This window comes from Mobula hypostoma, chromosome 12 (genome assembly GCF_963921235.1).
Source record: "Mobula hypostoma chromosome 12, sMobHyp1.1, whole genome shotgun sequence".
In the NCBI taxonomy this organism is placed as follows: domain Eukaryota; kingdom Metazoa; phylum Chordata; class Chondrichthyes; order Myliobatiformes; family Myliobatidae; genus Mobula; species Mobula hypostoma.
The window spans coordinates 76111433-76128878 of NC_086108.1; the positions used below are offsets into that span (position 1 = coordinate 76111433).

A 17446-nucleotide genomic window follows, 5' to 3' on the forward strand; every position below is an offset into this window, starting at 1 on the left:
TGTCTAGTTTTACGCTTAGTGCAACACCGTTACAAGCTCTTTTAGGGTTTCTGATACTTTACAACTCATCTTGCTAACAGATGCACAAAATAAATTGAGATAAAGCATGTGTTTAAGCAATACTGACTAGAATGCAGTTCCGGGGAAGGAGCTTGGCTGTTCAGGCGCGCGCTGCCTTTTTTCGTAACAGCAAGGTGTCGTAAAGCGAACGTTTGGAAAACGGGCCACCTGTATTATATATTTCCCAACACTGCATTCCATCTGCCACTTTTTTGCCCACTCTTCCAATTTGTCTTAAGGCATTGCTTCCTCAGCACTATCTACCCCTCCACTTATCTTCGTATCATCCGCAAACATTGCTATAAAGCCATCAATTCCATTATCTGAATTATTGACAAATAATGTGAGAAGTAGTGGTCCTAATACTGCCCCTTGAAGAACACCACTAGTCACCTGCAGCCAACCAGAAAAGGCCCCTTTTATTCTCACCCTTTGCTTCCTGCCTGTCAGCCATTCCGCTATCCGTGCCAGTATCTTTCCTGTAACGCCATAGGATTTTATCTTGTTAAGCAGCCTCATGTGTGACACCTTATCAAACGCTTTCTGAAAATCCAAGTAAATGACATCGACTGCCTCTCATTTGTCCACCCTGCTTGTTACTTCCTCAAAGAACTGTAACAGATTTGTCAGGCAAGATTTCCCTTTAAGAAACTTTGCTGACATTGTGTTATTTTATCATTAGTCTCCAAGTACCTTGACACCTCATCCTTAATAATAGACTCCAATACTTTCCCAACCACTGTGGTTAGGCTGACTGACCTGTAATTTTCTTTCTTTCGCCTTCCTCCCTTCTTACAGAGTGGAGTGACATTTGTAATCTTCCAGTCCTCGGGGACCATGCCAAAATCAAGTGATTCTTGAAAGATCATGAGCAATTCATCTGTAATCTCTTCAGCAACCTCTCCGGGACTCTGAGATGTAATCCATCTGGTCCAGGTGACTTATCCATCTTAAGACCTTTGAGTTTGCATCAATCTTCATCGTGGAAGACCCTAGCAGTGTGCCAGAGGTCCAACTCAGGGAGCAGGAGTGAGTGCCATTGTGATTACGAAGGAAAAAGTGCTAGGCAAAGTACCCATTAAGTTCATCTGTTATTTCTTTGTCCCCCATTACTACCACACCAGCATAATTTTCTAGTGGTACAGTATGAACTATCACCTCCATTGTACTCTTTATATAACTGAAAAAACTTTTAATATCCTGCTTTATATTATTAGCTAATCTGCCCTCACATTTCATCTTTACCCTTGTAGCTTTTTTAGTTGAGTTTTGTTGGATTTCAAAAGCTTCTCAATCATCCAAATTCCCACTCACTTCTGATACCTTGTATGCCCTTTTCTTGGCTTTCATCCAGTCCTTAACTTCCTTTGTCAGCCACAGTTGCCTATCCCTGCCATTTGAGAACTTCTTCCTCTGTGGGACGTATCTCTGCTGCACCATGTGAACTATTCCCAGAAACTTCAGCCATCTCTGTTCTGTTGTCATCCCCGCTAGTATCTTCCTCTGATCTGCCTGGACAATCTCCTCTCTCGTGAATCTGTAATTCCCTTTATTCCATTGCGATAGAGATACATGTGAGTTATGCTTCTCCCTCAAATTGCAGTATGAATTCAATCATTTTATGATCACTGTCTCCTAAGGGATCCTTTACTTTTAAGCTCTCTAATAAGATCTGGGTTATTACACAACACCCAATCTAAGATTGCCTTTCCCCAACTATGCTCAACACAAACTGCTCTAAAAAGCCATCTCGTAGGTATTCAACAAATTCCCTCTCGTGATCCGACACCAACCTGATTTTCCCAATCCTCTTGCATATTGAAGTCCCCCATTACAATTATGTCATTACCCTTATTACATGTCTTTTCCAACTCCCTTTGCAATCTCAACCCCACATCTAGGCTACTATTTGGAAGTCTATATATGATTCCCATAATGACTATTTTACCCTTGCAGTTTCTTAGCTCCACCCACAAAGATTCAACATTCTCTGACCCTATGTCACCTCTTTCTACAGATGTAATTCCATCTACTACCAACAGAGCCACACCACCACCTATACCTTCCTGCCTGTCCTTTCGATACAAAGTATGTACTTTGATGTTAAGCTCCCAGCTATGGTATTCTTTCAGCCACAACTCAGTGATGCCCACAACATCATACTGACCAATTTAATTGTGCCATGAGTTCGTCCACCTTATACCAGATACTGCGCACATTTAAATACATCACCTTCAGTCTGTCCTGCATTCTTTGCCCTTTTGAATTTTGCTTGTGTGGTACAATTTTAATTCTTTGGCCTGATTGCATTTGTACTCTAACTCACAGTTGGAGACTCATTCCACCCAGATGCAACACAGAGCGTCATAGGAAGTCATTCCTGCCTGTGGCCATCAAACTTTACAACTCCTCCCATGGAGGGTCAGACACCCTGAGCCAATAGGCGGGTCCTGGACTTATTTCCTGGCATAATTTACATATTACTATTTAAATATTTATGGTTTTTTTACTATGTAATTATTTATGGTGCAACTGTAGCGAAAACCAATTTCTCCCGGGATCAATCAAGTATGACTATGACTATTTGTACTCTAACCTTGTCCTTCCTTACATTCATGTTACACCTATCATTTACTTGTAAGCCTGCTGGCTTATCCTCAGCTCTATCGTACTGTTTCCCATCCCCCTGCCATATTAGTTTAAGCACTTCCAACAGGTCTAGTAAATCTGCCCGCAAGAATATTGGTCCCCTTCAGATTCAAGTACAACCCGTCCCTTTTGTACAGGTCCCATCTGCCCCAGAAGAGGTTCCAATTATCCAGAAATCTGAATCCCTCTCTCCTGCTCCAATTCTTCAGCTACACGTTTATCTTGCACCTTATTCTATTCCTATCCTCACTGTCGTATGGCACAGGCAGCAATCCTGAGATTACTACTCGAGGTCCTGCTTCTCAGCTTTCTTCCTAACTACCTGTATTTTTTTCAGGACCTCCTCCCTTTTCCTTCCTATGTCATTGGTACCAATATGTACCACGACTTCTGACGGCTCACCATCCCTTTTCAGGATATTGTGGTCGCTTGGCACCTATGAGATAAACATCTTGGACCCTGGCACCAAGGAGGCAAACTACCATCTGTGTTTCCTTTTTGTCTGCACAGAATCGCTTATCTGACCTCCTGACTGTAGAGTCCCCTATTGCTGCTGCCATCCACTTCAGTTCCTTCCCCTTCTGAGTGGCCAGAGGCACAGCCACTGTTGCTTCCTCCAGGTGGGTTTTCACCCCCCCCCCAAATGGAGTACTTATTGTTGAGGGGGATGGCCACAGAGGTGCTCTCCACTATCTGATGTTCTCCCTTGCCTCTCCTGTCTCCTGTAGCCTTGGGGTTACTGCCTCCTGTAGCCTTGGGGTTACTGCCTCCCTGTAGCTCCTGGCTATCACTGCTTCACTTTCCCTAACAGGCCAAAGGTCATTAACACGGTCTCTTAAGGAGCTGTATCTCAATGCACCTGGCTCAGATGTGGCCATCGGGGTGGCTGGAAGTCTCCTGGAAATCCCTCATCTCACGCGGACCAGGTCACTGGCTCTGTAGACATACCCCCATTCTCTCCAGAGTTGAATAAGAAATAAGGAATGAACTTGCCTACCCCTCCGCCTGATATCATTGAAGCCTTGTTGAGCTAATGCCTTACTACTCTGACTCAAGACTTCTCCCACGACGACCGCAGTACACCTCTTTTATAGAGACTGGGTTTTTAAAAGCTCTTTGTCGGACCTACATGGGAACGCTCCTGCTGCATCTAGGCGGTACTCCAATCAATGACTCCCATTGAAATACTTGCTGCTAGCACTTTACCTGCTATAATTTTACATGTTGCCATTATTAGGTTCTCACCAACTGTGTGACTTTTCCTTTTTTGGGTAACAACTTCTACCAAACAACTTGCTTCCTTTTACCTTTTTACTGTCTTTATTAACAATAGCTTTACTCTGTTTTGAGATTCCAATAACTGTTGAAAATAATCATCACTTTTGCATGTCATATAGGTGTGATTTGTAGTCTTTTCAATTTTATTCGAACCATTGCTGCATTTGTAAGTTGTTTGCCACAGACTAGGCACAATGGAATAGGACAACTTGGATAACCAGTCCATGTAAAACCCAATGATAAGTAGCTTTCATTTGTAAAGACAGACTTTGCTTTTGTGTCCCTTGTTGCATAATATGAACGGCATAATAAATAACTAAATGAGAAAACCACAAAAAACACGAAAACTTCACAATGTAATTCGCTTCTAATCTACACAATCTGCCTTTTGCAATGTTACACAACAGCAAAGTGGCAGGCCAGCAACTAAGTCGCAGCAAGTAAAAATTCCTTTACAATGAAAATTTCTCTCCAAATTTCTGCTACACCAGTAAAGTTTGTTCGCTCCCGTAAATCAGCGGTCCCCAACCACCAGGCTGTGGACCGGTACCGGGCCGTGAAGTATGTGCTACTGGGCCACGAGGAAAGGATATGATTTGGCGATATGAGTGAGCTGCACCTTTCCTCATTCCCTGTCACGCACTATTGAGCTTGAACGCATGCGAGGTCATTACGCACACGTCATCCATGTCAGGGCGGGAAGATCTACTCCTCGAGCTTGCAAATGACGGCGGGCTGAAAAGTATGTTTGACATAACATCTCTGCCGGCATTCCGGATCAAAGTCAAGGCTGAATATCCTGAGATAGCCACGAAAGCACTGAAAACGTTGCTTCCATTTCCAACATATCTCTGCAATGAATGCAACGAAAACTAAATTGTGGAATAAACTGGACATAAGGAACCCTCTTTGAGTATCGCTGTCTCCCATCACCACTCGATGGGACTGTCTTGATGCAGGGAAACAAGCCCAGGGCTCCCACTGATTCAGCGATATTGGTGTGTTGCAATGATTTTATATGTTCATACGGGGAAAATATGTGCTGTGTGTTTAATATCCAAACGTTATTTAAAATGTTAAGATGCTATTGACTTACATAACCATATAACAATTACAGCACGGAAACAGGCGATCTCGGCCCTTCTAGTCCGTGCCGAACGCTACACTCACCTAGTCCCACTGACCTGCATTCAGCCCATAACCCTCCATTCCTTTCCTGTCCATATACCTATCCAATTTTTCTTCAAATGATAATACTGAACCTGCCTCTACCACTTCTACTGGAAGTTCGTTCAACACTTACTTCAAGCTCCCCTGTCTTCCCCTGATAATTGACTTATCACTATATTCATGCAAGGAAAATATGCGCTGTGTGTTTAATATTAAATTCGTTAGATAAACCCTTTTAGAAACGAAATTGAGTGTATTAGCCACTTATCACCTATATTCTGGTTGTGATCAACACCCCCCCCCGAACAAAATCGCCAGAAGCGATTTGTAGAAAAAAATCGACACGTACACGCATGCACACTGGTGCCCGCGCAAGGCTTCATGGTCATTATAGTCTTTTCGGAGTAAACACAACGTATTTGACTGCTACTTTTGCCCGTTGGCAACCCTGCACCCCCCCGCCGGCCGGATCGACCGGTCCGCAAGAATATTGTCAATAATAAACCAGTCCTCAGTGCAAAAAAGGCTGGGAACCCCTGCCGTAAATTAGTCAGCGGTGCATAAGGAGAAGTTTGGGAAGGTAATTCAGGAGGGAGAGGCTGACATCACAGTTGGAAGAGTCCGTTCAATGATCAGAAAACGTACCGTGCTCCTCATCAACCTACTGTACTCCCCTCCATGCAATACAGCACTTCTCATTAGCCTGCTGGCCTCCCGTCTGCAATCCAGTGCTCACCAATTATCAGCCGCCACTCCTATCTCGCATCAAAAACTGAGAATGGACTCAAGCAAATAACCACGGTCCTAGTGAGGGGGACTAGTGAGAGAGGCCACCAAGAGACTTGTGACAACTCTGGAGGAGTTGCAAGCTTCAGTGGCTGAGATGGGAAAGATTAGTCATACAGCAAAATACAGGGAAATCCTGGAGGAAAGCCAGGTCATGGCATAAAGACAAAGCTTAAAAACAGGAATGGCTTAAAAACAACAGAATTAATGTCTTGGAGTGGCCAAGTCAGGGTCCAGGCCTCAATCCAATTGAGAATTTGTGGCTGGACTTGAAAAGGGCTGTTCACTCTTCCCATGCAATCTGACAAAGCTTGAGCAGTTTTGTAAAGAAGAATGGGGAAAAATTGCAGTGTCTAGATATGCAAAGCTGATAGAGACCTATCCTCACAGTCTCAAGGCTGTAATTGCTGCCAAGGGTGCACCTACTAAATACTGACTTGAAGGGGGTGAATACTTGTGCAGTCAATTATTATGTGATTATAGCGATGTGCTACACACAGTGTTAGAATAACCACATAGAGTCGGTGAGTTAGAGTTGCGATGAAAGAGATTTATTCAAACTTCGTGGCCCGCTTTAAAGCTTTCCCGTTCCCGCCCTCCCTGGGCGGGACTACTGTGGGGAATGCATATTCCCAGACACTTCCTGCGCGCGGGATTTTCCCCCTGCTGGTGAAGATGGCCTGGTGCCCTTTTTGCTGCCGGTCCTCTGCCTGCGTGCGCTGTTTCGTGAGCCGGTTCGTGGGTGCCAGAAAGTGGGTCGCCACATAACCCCCCCCCCAGAACCGGCGATACCTCCCCCAATGTCCACAGTCTGGATCGGCCTCTGTTTGGGAGGTCTGCCCCTGCGCCGCGGTGCCTGAGCCTAGACCGGTTGCGCCAAGTCCACATGGGCCGGTTTGAGTCGGTCCACCGTGAAAACCTCCTCTCTCCCCCCAATGTCCAGCACGAACGTGGACCCGTTGTTCCTGATCACCTTAAACGGCCCCTCTTTAGGGCCGCTGTAGCGGTGCCCGGTGTCCGCCCCGTCGTACAAAAAGAAACTTACAGTTCTGCAGGTCTTTGGGTATGCAGGTCGGGCTCTGTCCGTGCTGTGAAGTGGGTATGGGGGCCAGGTTACCGAGCCTCTCCCGTAGTCTGTCCAGGACTGCTGTGGGTTCTTCCTCTTGCCCCCTTGGGGCTGGTATGAACTCTCCTGGGACGACCAGGGGCGCGCCGTACACCAACTCAGCCGACGAGGTGTGTAGATCCTCTTTGGGCGCCGTGCGGATTCCGAGCAGGACCCAGGGAAGTTCGTCCGCCCAGTTAGGCCCCTCCAGGCGGGCCATGAGAGCCGATTTCAGGTGACGGTGGAAGCGCTCCACTAGTCCGTTCGACTGTGGGTGGTAGGCAGTTGTGTGGTGTAGCTGTGTTCCTAAAAGTCTGGCCATAGCCGACCACAGGCTGGAGGTGAACTGGGCGCCCCTGTCGGAGGTAATGTGGGCCGGTACCCCAAAGTGTGCTACCCAGGTTGCGATCAGTGCTCGGGCGCAGGATTCGGAGGTGGTGTCGCTGAGCGGGACTGCCTCTGGCCATCTGGTGAACCGGTCTATCATAGTTAGGAGGTACCGCGCTCCTCGTGACACTGGCAGGGGCCCCACGATATCCACATGGATGTGGTCGAACCTCCGGCGGGTGGGTTCGAACCGCTGCACCTTGGCCGTTTAGCACTACATACACGTTTTGGCCCATTCACTGACCTGTTTACGAAGTCCATGCCACACGAACCTGTTGGAGACCAGCCGGACAGTTGTCCTGATGGAGGGGTGCGCTAAGTTGTGAATGGATTCGAACACCTGCCGGCGCCAGGCTGCTGGGACGACGGGGCGGGGTTGGCCGGTAGCTACGTCACACAGTAGGGTCCTCTCACCTGGGCCTACGGGGAGGTCTTGGAGCTGCAAACCGGAGACTGCAGTCCTGTAGCTGGGGATCTCAGCGTCTGCCTGCTGTGCCTCTGCCAGCGCTGCATAGTCCACCCCCTGGGACAGGGCCTGTATGGTAGGTCTGGAAAGTGCGTCTGCCACGACATTGTTCTTTCCAGAGACATGCCGGATGTCCGTCGTGTACTCGGAGATGTAGGACAGATGTCGCTGCTGGCGGGACGACCAGGGGTCGGACACCTTAGTGAACGCAAAGGTAAGCAGTTTGTGGTCTGTGAACGCGGTGAAGGGCCTACCTTCTAAGAAGTACCTGAAATGCCGGATTGCCAGGTATAGTGCCAATAGCTCCCGGTTGAAAGCACTGTATTTGAGTTCGGGTGGTCGTAGGTGTTTGCTGAAGAACGCCAGGGGTTGCCAGCGACCCTCGATGAGTTGTTCCAGCACTCCACCGACTGCTGTGTTGGATGCGTCCACCGTGAGGGCAGTAGGAACATCCGTTCTGGGGTGCACTAGCATCGCGGCGTTTGCCAAGGCTTCTTTGGTTTTAACGAAAGCGGTTGTGGCCTCTTCGTTCCAGGTACTGTCCTTGCCCTTACCCGACATTAGAGTGAACAAGGGGCGCATGGTTCGGGCTGCTGAGGGGAGGAAACGGTGGTAGAAATTCACCATACCCACGAATTCCAGCAAGCCTTTGATTGTGTTGGGTCGGGGGAAGTGGCGGACCGTGTCTACCTTGGCGGGCAGCGGGGTTGCCCCGTCTTTAGTAATCCTGTGGCCCAGGAAGTCGATGGTGTCGAGTCCGAACTGGCATTTGGCTGGATTGATTGTAAGGCCGAATTCACTCAGGCGGGAGTAGAGCTGGCGGAGGTGGGACAGATGCTCCTGCCGACTACTGCTGGCTATGAGGATGTCGTCCAAATAGATGAATGCAAAGTCCAGGTCGCGTCCCACCGCGTCCATTAGCCGCTGGAAAGTCTGTGCGGCATTCTTTAGACCAAACGGCATTCGGAGGAATTCGAAAAGTCCGAACGGGGTGATAAGTGCTGTTTTGGGGATGTCGTCCGGATGTACAGGGATTTGATGGCATCCCCGGACGAGGTCTACCTTGGAAAAGATCCTTGCGCCGTGTAGGTTTGCTGCGAAGTCTTGAATGTGCGGCACAGGGTAGCGGTCTGGCGTTGTAGCCTCGTTCAGTCTGCGGTAGTCACCGCATGGTCTCCAGCCCCCCGTTGCCTTGGGCACCATGTGAAGGGGGGAGGCCCATGGGCTGTCAGACCGTCGTATGATCCCTAATTCCTCCATCTTCTTGAACTCCTCCTTCGCCAGCCGGAGCTTGTCCGGGGGAAGCCTTCGAGCACGGGCGTGGAGGGGTGGTCCCTGGGTCGGGATGTGGTGCTGTACTCTGTGTCTGGGCATGGCTGCCGTGAACTGCGGTGTCAGTACTGATGGGAAATCCGCCAGGACCCTGGTGAATTCATCGTCGGACAGCGTGATGGAGTCCAGGTGTGGGGCTGGCAACTGTGCTTCACCCATGGAGAACGTTTGAAAAGTCTTGGCGTGGACTAATCGCTTCCCTTGCAAGTCGACCAGCAGGCTGTGGGCTCGTAGAAAATCTGCCCCCAGCAGTGGTTGGGCCACGGCGGCCAGTGTGAAGTCCCACGTGAACCGGCTGGAGCTGAACTGTAGCTGCACCGTGCGGGTGCCGTAGGTTCGTATTGTGCTGCCATTAGCGGCCCTCAGGGTGGGTCCCAGTTCTCTGTTCCGGGTGTCGTAACTCGTTGGAGGTAAGACGTTGATCTCCACTCCGGTGTCGACCAAAAAGCGGCGTCCCGACTGCTTGTCCCAGACGTACAGGAGGCTGTCCTGATGGCCAGCCGCCGTAGCCATCAGCGGCGGCTGGCCCTGGCGTTTCCCGGGAATTTGCAGGGCGGTCTGCAGCGGCGGGCCTCCGTGCCCCACTGCTGGTGGTAGAAACACCATTGTTCGTTGGGCTCCTCACTCCCGTCGCCGGGTTTTGTAGGCTCTGCTGCCGGGCCTGGTCTGGTCTGTCGTTGGGCACGTGGCTTGGTGATCTGTGCGACGGATGCCCCTCTCTCTTTCCTGGCATTCCACAGCACATCTGCTCGGGCCGCCACCTCCCGGGGGTTGCTGAAATCTGCGTCGGACAGCAGCAGGCATATGTCCTCGGGCAGTTGCTCTAGGAGCGCCTGCTCAAACATGAGGCAGGGTTTGTGTCCTTCAGCCAGGGCCAGCATCTCGTTCATTAATGCTGACGGCGGCCTGTCTCCCAAACCATCCAGGTGCATTAAACGGTGTGCTCGTTCGCGCCGTGAGAGTCCGAAAGTCCTTATGAGCAGGGCTTTGAATGCTGTGTATTTGCCGTCCTCCGGGGGCGACTGTATAAACTCCTCAACTTGTGCAGCAGTCTCCTGGTCGAGGGAGCTCAGCATGTAGTAGTAGCGAGTGGACTCCGAGGTTATCTGCCGAATGTGGAATTGTGCTTCTGCTTGTTTGAACCATAAATGGGGTTGCAGCGTCCAGAAGCTTGGCAGTTTTAACGAAACGGCGTGAACAGATGCAGCGTCGGTCATCTCTGGTCCAAATATCGTTTGGGCCGTCGGGGTCACCAATTGTAGCGATGTGCTACACACAGCGTTAGAATAACCACACGGAGTCGGTGAGTTAGAGTTGCGATGAAAAGAGATGTATTCAAACTTCGCGGCCCGCTTTAAAGCCTTCCCGTTCCCGCCCTCCCTGGGCGGGACTACTGTGGGGAATGCATATTCCCAGACCCTTTCTGCGCGCGGGATTTTCCCCCTGCTGGTGAAGATGGCCTGGTGCCCTTTTTGCTGCCGGCCCTCTGCCTGCGCGCGCTGTTTCGTGAGCCGGTTCGTGGGTGCCAGAAAGTGGGTCGCCACATGATTTATATTTGTGATTGATTTATATCACTTTGTAGTGATCTGTTTCACTTTGACATGAAAGTGTCTTTTACTGTTGATCAGTGTCAAAAAAGCCAAATTAAATCTATTGTGATTCAATGTTGTAAAACAATAAAACATGAAAGCTTCCAAGGGGGTGAATACCTTTTATGGGCACTGTATATTCAGGCAATAGAGTGATTTGGATTCAGTACAGGCAGAAGAGATTTAGTTCAGTTTGCCATCATGTTCAACTGAACATAGGCTGAAGGTCTGTTACTGCACTGTACTGGTCTAAGCTTAAGTAAAGTTAGCATTTTAGATACAAACTTAAGTTAATAGGGGAAAGTTAGTTAGGATTCTCCCTAGTGCATCCCCAGATTTTAGTACAGACTATTTGAATATACTTGATTTTACATTATATCTTAAAACTATTCTCCTTTTTGAGTGTTTTTCCTTGTGACTTTTAGTCAATTTTTCTTTTCATCGAAATTTGGCTTGGATTTTGAGTATGCAAAAATAAGCTATTTTATTTCCAGTTAAGTACTCTTGTCCTCATTTTCTTTTTCAGTTTCTTCCTTGCATTCAATATTTTGGTGGTGAAAGGTGAAGAATACTTTAAAAATCTAGGGAGTCAAGCCCCATTTGTGGAGAACGAAACAGTTTGCATTTCAGGTCAGTATTCTTTCATCAGTTGGAGAGCATTTTAGATGCACCAGCAGCGTTCTGTTGTGGGGAAGAGTGAGGAGAGTGAACAGAACCTTGGACTAAAAGTTAGCTTTTAGGCTGGAGTATAAACTTGGAAGGACATTAATTGATGGTTAGGAAGGGCATCTGGAGATCAGAGAAGGTAGATTAATATTAACATGGTGTAACAATAATTCTGTTTCTGTTCCCATGGATGTGGCCTGATCAGCTGAGTATTTCCAGCATTTTCTGTTTTTAAATTACTTCGGCATTATTTAGGTGTTGGCGAGGTGCTAGAGCTAGGAACTTGGATGAGTAACTTAGTTACAGAAGAGTTCTCCCAGATTGAAGGTAAACAGACTATCCAAGTAATGCCCAAGAATTAGCATTCTGAGACCAGCAAGGTTGTATGAGGGATACTATCTCTTATGTACCTTTGACTGCCACTAAAATTGATCTGAAGTTGAAAGGAATAAATGAAGAAAGACAGGAGGTGTGGGTGGATCCTGTATTGATTGCAGGTGAAAAGGCTGAGGATTTGAAAAGGAATTTCCTGAGCATTGAGTGGGTGATGTGCAGACCAGAGTCAGGGAACAAATAGTTGTGGGAAAATTTAGTTGGAAGAGACTATGATCAGATGGAGTGACAGCAAAAGGTACTCAAATACCAGAGTGAGAATTTTGAACTTGAGACAATGCATGATTGGCTGTCAGTGTGGATGAGCAAAGAAAGATGTATTAAGTATTTAATTTAATTTTGTGGTAGGCTGTAGAATTCTGAAACAGCTGATTATAAAATGTGGAGCATGAGAGAGATTTGTGAGAATTAAATCTTCAGTGTAAATGGATTAACACATTGAAGGAGACAGATGTTAGAAATGTCATCTGGATTTATTTTGAATGCTAAGAATATATCTTAAAACAGATAGTTCAACCTTGCAAAAGAATAAAATTTGTGACAACAAATGTATGCTTCTGCCAGTGTCCAGTGAAATAGGGTAAGGTTTAGAATAGTGAAATTCAAATATTTGTTAGTACTTGAATTTCGATCTAGTGTCGCCACCTCCAACGGGATCCCACCACTAAGCACATCTTTCCCTCCCCCCCTCTCTCTGCATTCCGCAGGGATCGCTCCCTACACAACTCCCTTGTCCATTCGTCCCCCCCATCCCTCCCCACTGATCTCCCTCCTGGCACTTATCCGTGTAAGCGGAACAAGTGCTACACATGCCCTTACACTTCCTCCCTTACCACCATTCAGGGCCCCAAACAGTCCTTCCAGGTGAGGCATCACTTCACCTGTGAGTCGACTGGGATGATATACTGCGTCCGGTGCTTCCGATGTGGCCTTTTATATATTGGTGAGACCCGACGCAGACTGGGAGACCGCTTTGCTGAACATCTACGCTCTGTCCGCCAGAGAAAGCAGGATCTCCCAGTGGCCACACATTTTAATTCCACATCCCATTCCCATTCTGACATGTCTATCCACGGCCTCCTCTACTGTAAAGATGAAGCCACACTCAGGTTGGAGGAACAACACCTTATATTCCGTCTGGGTAGCCTCCAACCTGATGGCATGAACATTGACTTCTCTAACTTCCGCTAGGCCCCACCTCCCCCTCGTACCCCATCTGTTACTCTTTTTAATGCACACATTCTTTCTCTCACTCTCCTTTTTCTCCCTCTGTCCCTCTGAATATACCTCTTGCCCATCCTCTGGGTCACCCCCCCCCTGTCTTTCTTCCCGGACCTCCTGTGCCATGATCCTCTCATATCCCCTTTTGCCTATCACCTGTCCAGCTCTCGGCTCTATCCCTCCCCCTCCTGTCTTCTCCTATCATTTTGCATCTCCCCCTCCCCCTCCAGCTTTCAAATCCCTTACTCACTCTTCCTTCAGTTAGTCCTGACGAAGGGTCTCGGCCTGAAACGTCGACTGCGCCTCTTCCTATAGATGCTGCTTGGCCTGCTGCGTTCACCAGCAACTTTGATGTGTGTTGCTTGAATTTCCAGCATCTGCAGAATTCCTGTTGTTTGCGTTTAAATTCACTACTGCGAAGCCTCTTCCGGTGATGCCTACACCGAAGAAGTTTAGATCCTCTCTTCGACGGGAGTTCAGTGAAACCATCTCTCACTGCTCCCCATCTGTAATTTCTTCGGCCCTTCAACTTTTCGACCACACTTTGACTCAAACTCGCTATCACAGCCATGTATCCTTTCTTGGAACGTGCCTCCGTCGCCAACTTACTCCAGTTGGCTTTAGGATTCGTTTCCAAGCCTCTCAATTTGGACCTTCTGAGGATCCCAGGTACTCACATTTTATTGACTCTGCCTCTCGCCGCTTCTCCTGTCAAGCTCTGAAGGCGACTCTCTCCGCCATGAGAAGGTACTTGGTGTCCCTATCCCAGACCCTTCCACACCTTCGGGACACTTTCTTCACCGTCTGTAATGGTCCTACCCGTTATTTCATCCTCCGTCAGATCCACGCCTGCAATCGCCATTTTTTTGACTTTGTCATGTTAGGCAAAGATCGCAAGATCTTACATCTACGGACTCCAGAGCCTGCCGGCCCCGACGCTAGCAGGCATGAACTTTCAATTGCGGCCACTGCCATTGATCTCGGCGGCTCCAACACCTCAGGACATATTCAAAACCCGGACTCCAGCAACGACCATGGACACATTCACAGCGATTACGCAACCACCAACTGCGACTCCAGCCTTGAACTCCGGGCCGGGTCTTTATGTGCTGCTGTTGTGACTCCCGTCTCCCCTTCCCCAACCACCACTCCGCAGCCCCGTCTACCTCAGATCCCACCGTCAGCTCCTGGGCCCTCAGAGGCTCCATCTTCCTCTCACCCCAACCCTCCCCTCTCCATTGACACCCCCAGCCTCCCCCCTCCCCCCTCTGATCCCAGCTCTCATCCGTGCCGGGTCTTTACCATCCCCTCCGACCTTCAACTGTCGGAGGCAGAACGCTCTGTTCTCAGTAAGGGCCTCACGTTTGTCCCCCTTCGCCCACACCTCAGCGAGTTCCGTGTTCGCCACGATGCGGAACTTTTCTTCTGCCGTCTCCGTCTCCGAGCCTACTTCTTCGGCAAGGACTCTTCCACCCCCACCGATGACCCCTTCTCCCGTCTTCAACCCTCCTCTTCTTCATGGACACCCCGCTCTGGTCTTCTGCCTGCTCTGGATCTCTTTATTGCCAACTGCCGACGGGACATCAACCGTCTCGACTTCACCGCACCTTGTCCCCATTCCAACCTCACTCCTTCGGAACGCTCTGCTCTCCACTCCCTCCGCACTAATCCTAACATTATTATTAAACCCGCCGATAAGGGGGGTGCTGTTGTAGTCTGGCGTACTGACCTCTACCTTGCCGAGGCACAGCGACAACTCGCGGATACCTCCTCTTATTTACCCCTCGATCGTGACCCCACTAAGGAGCACCAGGCCATTGTCTCCCACACTATCAACGACTTTATCCGCTCAGGGGATCGCCCATCCACTGCTACCAACCTTATAGTTCCCACACCCCGCACTTCCCGTTTCTATCTCCTACCCAAGATCCACAAACCTGTCTGTCCTGGCCGACCCATTGTCTCAGCTTGCTCCTGCCCCACCGAACTCGTTTCTGCATACCTCGACACTGTTTTATCACCCCTTGTTCAATCCCTTCCGACCTATGTTCGTGATACTTCTCACGCTCTTAAACTTTTCGATGATTTTAAGTTCCCTGGCCCCCACCGCTTTATTTTCACCATGGATGTCCAGTCCCTATATACTTCCATCCCCCATCGGGAAGGTCTCAAAGCTCTACGCTTCTTTTTGGATTCCAGACCTAATCAGTTCCCCTCTACCACCACTCTGCTCCGTCTAGCAGAATTAGTCCTTACTCTTAATAATTTCTCCTTTTGCTCCTCCCATTTCCTCCAAACTAAAGGTGTAGCTATGGGCACCCGTATGGGTCCTAGCTATGCCTGCCTTTTTGTTGGGTTTGTGGAACAATCTATGTTCCGTGCCTATTCTGGTATCTGTCCCCCACTTTTCCTTCGCTACATCGACGACTGCATTGGCGCTGCTTCCTGCACGCATGCAGAACTCGTTGACTTTATTAACTTTGCCTCCAACTTTCACCCTGCCCTCAAGTTTACCTGGTCCATTTCCGACACCTCCCTCCCCTTTCTAGATCTTTCTGTCTCTGTCTCTGGAGACAGCTTATCCACTGATGTCTACTATAAGCCTACTGACTCTCACAGCTATCTTGACTATTCCTCTTCTCACCCTGTCTCTTGCAAAAACGCCATCCCCTTCTCGCAATTCCTCCGTCTCCGTTGCATCTGCTCTCAGGATGAGGCTTTTCATTCTAGGACGAGGGAGATGTCTTCATTTTTTAAAGAAAGGGGCTTCCCTTCCTCCACTATCAACTCTGCTCTTAAACGCATCTCCCTCATTTCACGTACATCTGCTCTCACTCCATCCTCCCACCACCCCACTAGGAATAGGGTTCCCCTGGTCCTCACCTACCACCCCACCAGCCTCGGGGTCCAACATATTATTCTCCGTAACTTCCGCCACCTCCAACGGGATCCCACCACTAAGCACATCTTTCCCTCCCCCCCCCTCTGCATTCCGCAGGGATCGCTCCCTACACAACTCCCTTGTCCATTCATCCCCCCCATCCCTCCCCACTGATCTCCCTCCTGGCACTTATCCGTGTAAGCGGAACAAGTGCTACACATGCCCTTACACTTCCTCCCTTACCACCATTCAGGGCCCCAAACAGTCCTTCCAGGTGAGGCATCACTTCACCTGTGAGTCGACTGGGATGATATACTGCGTCCGGTGCTCCCGATGTGGCCTTTTATATATTGGTGAGACCCGACGCAGACTGGGAGACCGCTTTGCTGAACATCTACGCTCTGTCCGCCAGAGAAAGCAGGATCTCCCAGTGGCCACACATTTTAATTCCACATCCCATTCCCATTCTGACATGTCTATCCACGGCCTCCTCTACTGTAAAGATGAAGCCACACTCAGGTTGGAGGAACAACACCTTATATTCCGTCTGGGTAGCCTCCAACCTGATGGCATGAACATTGACTTCTCTAACTTCCGCTAGGCCCCACCTCCCCCTCGTACCCCATCTGTTACTCATTTTTATGCACACATTCTTTCTCTCACTCTCCTTTTTCTCCCTCTGTCCCTCTGAATATACCTCTTGCCCATCCTCTGGGTCACCCCCCTCCCCCCGTCTCTCTTCCCGGACCTCCTGTCCCATGATCCTCTCGTATCCCCTTTTGCCTATCACCTGTCCAGCTCTCGGCTCTATCCCTCCCCCTCCTGTCTTCTCCTATCATTTTGCATCTCCCCCTCCCCCTCCAGCTTTCAAATCCCTTACTCACTCTTCCTTCAGTTAGTCCTGACGAAGGGTCTCGGCCTGAAACGTCGACTGCGCCTCTTCCTATAGATGCTGCTTGGCCTGCTGCGTTCACCAGCAACTTTGATGTGTGTTGCTAGTAATTTTTAATGGTTGTTGATTAGTTTTGTTATTTTTCAAACGTAAGGGGAAAGTATACAGTTAATGCAGGACCTTTGACAGCATTGCTGTACAGAAAGATCTTGGAGTCTTAAGTCCCTAGCTCCCTGGAAGTGGCCACACAAGTAGATGGGATGGTAAACAAGGTGTATGGCAGGCTTTCTTTCATCGGTTGGGGCGCCGAGTATAAGAGGAAGGAAATCATGCTTACTTATTTTGTTGTTGAGATACAGCACGGAATGGGCTCTTCCAGCTCTTTGAACTGCGCAACCCAGCAGGTCCCAATTTAACCCTAGCTTAATCACTGGGCAGTTGCAGCTATATAAAACTTTGTTTAGGCTGCACTTTGAGCATTGTGTGCAATTCTGCTTGCCCCATTACAGGGAGGATGTGGAAGGTTTAGAAAGAGAGTAAGAAAGATTTACCAGGATGCTTCCTGGATTAG

General features: G+C 49.0%; 1 protein-coding gene across 3 annotated transcripts in view; it reads left to right on the plus strand.

Moving 5' to 3' along the window:
• Positions 1-17446, plus strand: part of dmap1 (DNA methyltransferase 1 associated protein 1) — a 121916-nt gene that overhangs the window by 35130 nt on the left and 69340 nt on the right. The window contains exons 2-3 of one of the 3 annotated variants that reach the window (XM_063064434.1): positions 859-996; positions 11349-11452. The exons of 1 other annotated variant lie outside the window; for it this stretch is intronic. The gene's annotated coding sequence lies outside the window, so the exon portion shown is untranslated. The remainder of the gene's footprint in view (positions 1-858; positions 997-11348; positions 11453-17446) is intronic. One more of the 3 variants, XM_063064433.1, reaches the window with a different exon arrangement.